Source organism: Sapajus apella, unplaced genomic scaffold (genome assembly GCF_009761245.1).
Source record: "Sapajus apella isolate SASKATOON/1434 unplaced genomic scaffold, GSC_monkey_1.0 scaffold38, whole genome shotgun sequence".
Classification (NCBI taxonomy): Eukaryota; Metazoa; Chordata; class Mammalia; order Primates; family Cebidae; genus Sapajus; species Sapajus apella.
Genome location: NW_022436978.1, coordinates 503,920 through 511,777, shown reverse-complemented (window position 1 = coordinate 511,777; position 7,858 = coordinate 503,920). Strand labels below are relative to the sequence as shown.

The 7,858-nt window shown below is 48.1% G+C and overlaps 1 non-coding gene and 1 pseudogene across 1 annotated transcript; one reads left to right on the top strand and one right to left on the bottom strand.

Annotated features, from left to right (window-relative positions):
• The first annotated feature begins 371 nt into the window (after window positions 1-371).
• LOC116565059 lies at window positions 372-478 on the top strand. Its single transcript, XR_004275227.1, has one exon. It is a non-coding gene; the product is annotated as a U6 spliceosomal RNA (small nuclear RNA).
• A 1,405-nt stretch (window positions 479-1,883) lies between these two features.
• On the bottom strand, window positions 1,884-3,140 carry LOC116564659 (annotated as a pseudogene).
• Between the last annotated feature and the right edge of the window lie 4,718 nt (window positions 3,141-7,858).

Sequence of the window (7,858 nt, the reverse complement as noted above, 5' to 3'; positions counted from 1 at the left end):
CCAGGTGTGGTGGAGCACGCCTGTAATCACAGCTACTTGGGAGACTGAGGCAGGAGAATTCCTTGAAACCAGGATGCAGTTACAGTGAGCTGAGATTTTGCCATTGCACTCCCTAGTCTGGTCAACAGAGGAAGACTCCGTCTCAAAAAAATTTTTAAAAAATTAAAAAAACAAACAAAAACCAGGTTGGTGATTGGCTGACATTATGACAGAAGTAATAAAGTCCTGTGGGGAAAGAAATGCGCTGCTGACCTCTAGTGCCTAATAGAGAAATTACATTTTCCACTCAACATGAAAGGGACTGGCTGGTTGGTTACAAAAAAAACTTGTGATATGGATCTATTATCCATTATGATAATAGATATGTTTTGGTGCTCGCTTCCGCAGCACATATACCAAAATTGCAACAATACAAAGAAGATTAGCATGGCCCCTGCACAAGGATGACACACAAATTTGTGAAGCTTTCCATTTTTTTTTTTTTTTTTTTTGAGACGGAGTTTCACTCTTGTTACCCAGGCTGGAGTGCAATGGCGCCATCTCGGCTCACCACAACCTCCGCCTCCTGGGTTCAGGCAATTCTCCTGCCTCAGCCTCCTGAGTAGCTGGGATTACAGGCATGCACCACCATGCCCAGCTAATTTTTTGTATTTTTAGTAGAGACGGGGTTTCACCATGTTGACCAGGATTTTTTCGATCTCTTGACCTCGTGATCCACCTGCCTCGGCCTCCCAAAGTGTTGGGATTACAGGCTTGAGCCACCGCGCCCGGCCAGCTTTCCATATTTTTTAAATTAAAAAAAAAGATATGTTTTGATGCATTGCTGTGATAAATGTTTTTTCTTGTTCATCATGTTTTTTCTTTTTTATTTAATTTTTTTTTTTTTGAGATGGAGTCTTCCTCTGGGTGAGGTGGCTCAGCATGTAATTCCAGCATTTTGGTAGGCCAGGGCAGGTGGATCACCTGAGGTCAGGAGTTCAAGACCAGCCTGGCCACCATGGTGAAACCCTGTCTTTACTAAAAATACAAAAATTAGTGAGGCATGGTGGCATGCACCTGTCATCCCAGCTATACTCAGGAGGCTAAGGCAGAAGAATTTCTTGAACCTGGGAGGTTACAGTTGCAGTGACCTGAGATCTCGCCATTGCATTCCCTTGGGTGACAAAGTGAGACTCCATCTTAAAAGGGGAAAAAAAAAAAGTCTGGACACTGTGGCTTATCCCTCCATTCCCAGCTCTTTGGGAGGCCGAGGCAGGTGAATCACCTGAGGTTGGGAACTCCAGACCAGCCTGACCAACATGGAGAAACCCCATCTCTATTAAAATTAGCTGGGCATGGTGGCACATGCCTGTGATCCCAGCTGCTCCAGTACTCAGGAGGCTGAGGCAGGAGATCACTGGAACTTGGGAAGCAGAAGTTGCAGTGAGCTGAGATCGTGTCACTGCACTCCAGCCTGGGCGACAAGAGTGAAACTCCATCTCAAAAAAAAAAAAAAAATTATTTGTAGTTAAGAATTTTGCAGTGGCCGGGCGCGGTGGCTCACGCCTGTAATCCCAGCACTTTGGGAGGCCGAGGCGGGTGGATCACGAGGTCAAGAGATCGAGACCATCCTGGTCAACATGGTGAAACCCCGTCTCTACTAAAACTACAAAAATTAGCTGGGCATGGTGGCGCACGCCTGTAGTCCCAGCTACTCGGGAGGCTGAGGCAGGAGAATTGCCTGAACCCAGGAGGCGGAGGTTGCGGTGAGCCGAGATCGCGCCATTGCACTTCAGCCTGGGTAACAAGAGCGAAACTCCGTCTCAAAAAAAAAAAAAAAAAAAAAAAAAAAAGAATTTTGCAGTGATATTAAGGATATACTAGCTTTTGAAGATATGATATTGGTTTTATGGTTATGCTAAATAAAAAGGAATCTTGTAGAGTGGCACCCTGATATATTTACAGTTGAAGTGGTATGATTTGTTTGTTTGTTTGGCATAAAGACAAACTTTATTGAGCCCCTCAGCACTAGTTCCCTTTCTCCTGCACAAGGCTTGGTTCCCCTGAGACATCTATTCAGACAGGCAGCAATGAAACCCACTTCGAGGTCAGCAGGGGCATCTCTGGATGGCAGAGGGTTTGCCGATGTGCTGGTGGTTGCCACCTCCAAAAGGATGCTCCGCAGGGTTCGTGGCCAGCAGTTCCTCATGCCTGAGGGTACAATTGTGTGCTGCCTGCATGAGAAGCCTGGAGACCGTGGCTAGCCTTCAAAATGGGTTTGTCAATTCTGCCACCTCCAGCCACCACACCAGCCACAGCTCTGTTGGCTGAGGAGATAACCTTCTTGGAGCCAGAGGGCAGCTTCACATGGGTCTTGTTGGTCTCAGTGTTGTGGGAGATAACCGTGGCATAGTTTCCTGATGCCCGGGCCAGCTTGCCATGGTCTCCAGGCTTCCCGTCCAGGCAGCACATAATCGTACTCTCAGGCATGGTGCTCACAGGGAGCACATTGCCAATGTTGAGCTGGGCCTTCTTGCCGTAGTACACAAACTGGCCCGTGTGAATGCTCTCTGCGGCAACTGAACAGCCCTGTCCGCTTCTTAAACCGGTAGGGATCCCGGAAGACCACGTTGGTGAGGGTTGCGCTGCAGCCTGGGTCGTGGATGATGTCCTTCACAATGCCCTTGATGTAGCTGTGCCACTTGGTGAAATCCACGGTGCGCAGGTGCCCGGCGCTCTTACGGTGCTTCACGTGCGTGCAGAACACAGATCCGGCGCCCTTCCTCTGTCCACAGATCACGTGGCCCATGGCGACGGGTCCTGCTCACAAGCATGGCTGAAAAGAGGAAACGCGGCGTAGACGAGCCGCCTCATCTCATGATTTGATTTTTAAAATCTGGTGGGCATTAGGGGATGAGGACCTATAGATGAGGCAAAGCTGGCCTTCAGTTGATAATCCCTAAAGCTAGGTGATGGGTACTATGGATGTTCATTATACTGTGATGAGCTGTGCAGATGCAGGTCTGGAATTTTACCCTACTTACAAGCTGTTAGTGAGCTTGCTACTATTTCCTACATGCTGGTAGAAGATACAAGACTCCTGGGTCAGAGACAAAACAAGACAAAACAAAACCTTAATCACAGCAAAAGCAGCAGCCAGGGCAACATGGTAAGACCCATCTCTACAAAAAAATACAAGAATTAACCAGACCTGGTGCATGCCTATAGTCTCTACTACTCCCGAGGCTGAGGTAAGAGGATTGCTTGAGTCCAGGAGGTCAAGGCTGCAGTAAGCTGAGATCGCACCACTGTATTCCAGCGAGGGTGACAGAGAGAGAGACCTTCTCTCAAAAGAAAAAAGAAAAAAAACTGGGCACAGTGGCTCTTGCCTGTAATCCCAGCACTTTGGGAGGCTGTGGTGGGCAGATCATGTGAAGTCAGGAGTTTGAGACTAGCCTGGTCAACATGGTGAAACCCTGTCTCTACTAAAAATACAAAAATTAGCTAGGCATGGTGGTGGGTTCCTGTAATCCCAACTACTCAGGAGGCTGAAGCAGGAGAGTCACTTGAGCCCAGGAGGCAGAGGTTGCAGTGAGCAGAGATGGCACCACTGCATTCCAGCCTGGGTGACAGAGGGAGACTCGTCTCAAGAAAAAAAAAAAAAAAAAAAAAGCCAGGCTTGGTGGCATCTGCCTGTAGTCCTAGCTATTCTGAAGACTGAAGTGGGAGGTTCACGTGAGCCTAGGAGCTTGAGGCTGCAGTGAGCTACGATTGAGCCACTGTATTCTAGTGTGGGTGATGGAGCAAGACACTTTCAAAAAATCCAAACAACAAAACCAACCCTAACATTTCCTTGATGTTTTTCCATGTCTGCACATTTGATCTAACTAGTTTTTGTTTGTTTATTTGTTTTTTGTTTTTTGAGACAGAATTTTACTCTATCACCCAGGCTAGAGTGCAGTGGCACCATCTCCACTCACTGCAACCTCCGCCTCTCAGGTTTAAGCAATTCTCCTGCCTCAGCCTCGTGAGTAGCTGGGATTACAGGCACCTACCACCACATCTGGCTAACTTTTGTATTTTTAGTAGAGACAGCGTTTCACTATGTTGGCAAGGCTGGTCTTGAATTCCTGACCTCAAGTGATCCGCCTGCCTTGGTCTCCCAAAGTGTTGGGATTCCAGGCATGAGCCACCATGCCCATCCTAATTCATTCTTTTTTATTGCTGCATATTATTTCATTAAATTGACGCTGTTGTGGACTGAATTGTGTCCTTAAAAATTCAGATACTGGGCCGGGCGCGGTGGCTCAAGCCTGTAATCCCAGCACTTTGGGAGGCCGAGGCGGGTGGATCACGAGGTCAAGAGATCGAGACCATCCTGGTCAACATGGTGAAACCCCGTCTCTACTAAAACTACAAAACATTAGCTGGGCATGGTGGTGCGTGCCTGTAATCCCAGCTACTCAGGAGGCTGAGGCAGGAGAATTGCTTGAACCCAGGAGGCAGAGGTTGCGGTGAGCCGAGATCGCGCCATTGCACTCCAGCCTGGGTAACAAGAGCGAAACTCCGTCTTAAAGAACCAGACATTAAGAAAAAAAGATTCAGATACTGAAGCTCTAACCCCCATTGTGACTGCATTTGAAAATAGGGCTTTAGAGAGGTAGTTAAGGTTACATGTGGACATAAGGGCGGGCCCCTAATCAGATAGGACTGCGTCTTTCTAAGTAGGGGAAGAGTCACTGGAGATCCCTCTCTTTGCACACACAGAAAAACAGCCCTGTTAAAGACATAGGGCACAGCCTATCAAAGTAAAGGCCGGGCACAGTGACTCATGCCTGTAATCCCAGCACTTTGGGATCATGAGTTCAGCAATTCAAGACCAGCCTGGCCAACATGGTAAAATCCCATCTCTACTAAAAATACAAAAAATTAGCCTGGTGTGGTGGCATGCGCCTGTAATCCCAGCTCCTCGAGAGGCTGAGGCAGGAGAATTGCTTGAACCCGGGAGGCAGAGGTTGCAGTGAGCCAGGATCACGCCATTGCACTCCAGCCTGGGTGACAGAGCAAGACTCTGCCTTGAGACAAAAAAAAAAAAAAAAGATACAGTACAAAGGTGGCTGTCTGGCTCTGTCACCCAGGCTGGAGTGCAAAGGCAGGCGTTCTGGGAAAACATTTTCTATTTTTTTTTTTTTTTAAAAGATGGGGTTTCACCATCTTGGCCAGGCTGGTCTTGAACTTCTGACCTCGTGATCCACCTGCTTTGGCCTCTCAAAGTGCTGGGATTACAGTTGTGAACCACCGTTTTCCTTTTTTTTTTTTTTTTTTTAAGACGGGGTTTCACCATGTTGGTCAGGCTGGTCTTGAACTCCCAACCTCAGGTGATCCACCTGCCTGGGCCTCCAAAGTGCTTGGATTATAGGCGTGAGCCACCGCGCCCGGCCCCATTTTCCTTTTTTTTTTTTTTGAGATGGAGTCTAACTCTGTTGCCCAGGCTGGACTGCAGTGTTGCAATTTTGGCTCACTGCAACCTCTGCCTCCCAGGTTCCAGTGATTCTCCTGCCTCCGCCTCTTAAGTAGCTGGGATTACAAGCATGCGCCATGCCCAGCTAATTTTTGTATTTTTAGGAGAGTTGGGGTTTCTTTCTTTTTTTTTTTTGAGATGGAGTCTTGCTGTCGCCAGGCTGGAGTGCAGTGGCACAATCTCGACTCACTGCAACATCTGTCTTCCAGGTTCAAGCGATTCCCCTGCCTCAGCCTCCTGAGTAGCTGGGACTACAGGCACGTGCCACCATGCCTGGCTAGTTTTTTGTACTTTTGTAGAAACAGGGTTTCACCATGGCCAGGATGGTCTCAATCTCCTGACCTTGTGATCCACCTGCTGCCTCGGTCTCCCAAAATGCTGGGATTACAGGTGTGAGCTACCTCACTCAGCTGTTTTTGTTTTTTTTTTTTTTCCTCAGGCTGGAGTGCAATGGCATGATCTCGGCTCACCGCAACCTCTGCCTCCTGGGTTAAAGTGATTCTCCTGCCTCAGCCTCCTGAGTAGCTGGGATTATAGGCACATGCAACCATGCCCAACTAATTTTTGTATTTTTAGTAGAGATGGGGGCTTCTTTATGTTGGTCAGGCTGGTCTCGAACTCCTGACCTTAGGTGATCTATCCACTTTGGCCTCCCAAAGTGCTGGGATCACAGGTGTGAGTCACCGTGCCCAGCCTTTTTTTTTTTTTTTTTTTGATATAGAGTCTCATCTCTGTCTCCCAGTCTGGAGTGCAGTAGCTGGATCTCGGCTCACTGCAACTTCTGCTTCCCAGGTTTAAGTGATTCTCCTGCCTCAGCCTCCTGAGTAGCTTGGATTACAGCCTAGTGCTACCAGGCCCAGCTAATTTTTGTATTTATAGTAGAGACGGGGTTTCACCATATTGGCCAGGCTAGTCTTGAACTCCTGACCTCGTGATCCACCCACCTAGGCCTCCCAAAGTGCTGGGATTACAGGTGCGAGCCACCTCGCCCGGCCTTCATTTATTTATTTATTTATTAATTTTGAGACAAGGTGTGTGGCTCTGTCACCCAATCTGGAGGGCAGTGATGTGATTTCAGCTCACTGCAACCTCCATCCCCCAGGCTCAATTGATCTTCCCATCTTATCCTCCTTCTCCTGAGCAGCTGGGACTACAGGCACATGTCACCACACCCAGCTAATTTTTAAAATTTTTTAAATTTTTTATTTAAGACAGGGTTTCACCATCTTGGTCAGGCTGGTCTTGAATTCCCGACCTTAGATGATCCACCCGCCTTGGCCTCCAAAGTGCTTGGATTACAGGCATGAGCCATCCCGCCCGGCCTTTTTTTTTTTTTTTTTTTTTTTTGAGACAGAGTCTCGCTCTGCCGCCAGGTGCCAGGCTGGAGTGCAGTGGCGCAATCTCGGCTCACTGCAATCTCCACCTCCTGGGTTCAAGCAATTCTCCTGCCTCAGCCTCCCAAGTAGCTGGGACTGCAGGTGCGCGCCACCATGCCCAGCTAATTTTTGTATTTTTAGTAGAGATGGGGTTTCACTATGTGGGCCAGGATGGTCTTGATTTCTTGACCTCGTGATCTGCCCACCTTGGCCTCTCAAAATGCTGGGATTACAGGTGTGAGCCACCGCGCCCAGCCAATTTTAGTATTTTTTATAGAGAGGAGTCCCACTTTGTTGCCCAGGCTGATCTCAAATTCCTGGGCTCAATTGACCGGCCTGTCTCAGCCTCCCGAAGTCCTGAGATTTCAGGCATGAGCCACTGCGACTGCTGGAGATATGTCTAGTCTTTTGTCCTTTACTGGAGGCTCTTTTTTTTTTTCTTTTATCTTTTTTCTTTCTATTTATTTATTTATCTTTTATTTTTTTAAAGATGGGGTTTCACGATATTGGTCAGGCTGGTCTCGAACTCCTGACCTCAGGTGATCCGCCCACCTCAGCCTCCCAAAGTGTTGGGATTACGGGCATGAGCCACCGCGCCAGGCTGGAGCCTCTTTTGGAGTGCTTCCTCTAGGTCTTTTTTTTTTTTTTTTTGAGACAGAGTTTCAATCTTGTTGCCCAGGCTGGAGTGCAATGGCATGATCTTGGCTCACCACAACCTCTGTCTCCTGTTTTCAAGCGATTCTCCTGCCTCAGCCTTTTGAGTCACTGGGATTACAGGCATGTGCCACCATGCCCTGCTAATTCAGTATTTTTAGTAGAGATGGGGTTTCTCCATGTTGGTCAGGCTGGTCTTGAATTCCCGACCTCAGGTGATCCGCCTACATCAGCCTCCTAAAGTGCTAGGATTATAGGCGTGAGCCACTGCCCCGGGCCTTAGGTCTTGATTTATTTGTGGCTGGGCATAGTAGCTCACAGCTGTAAT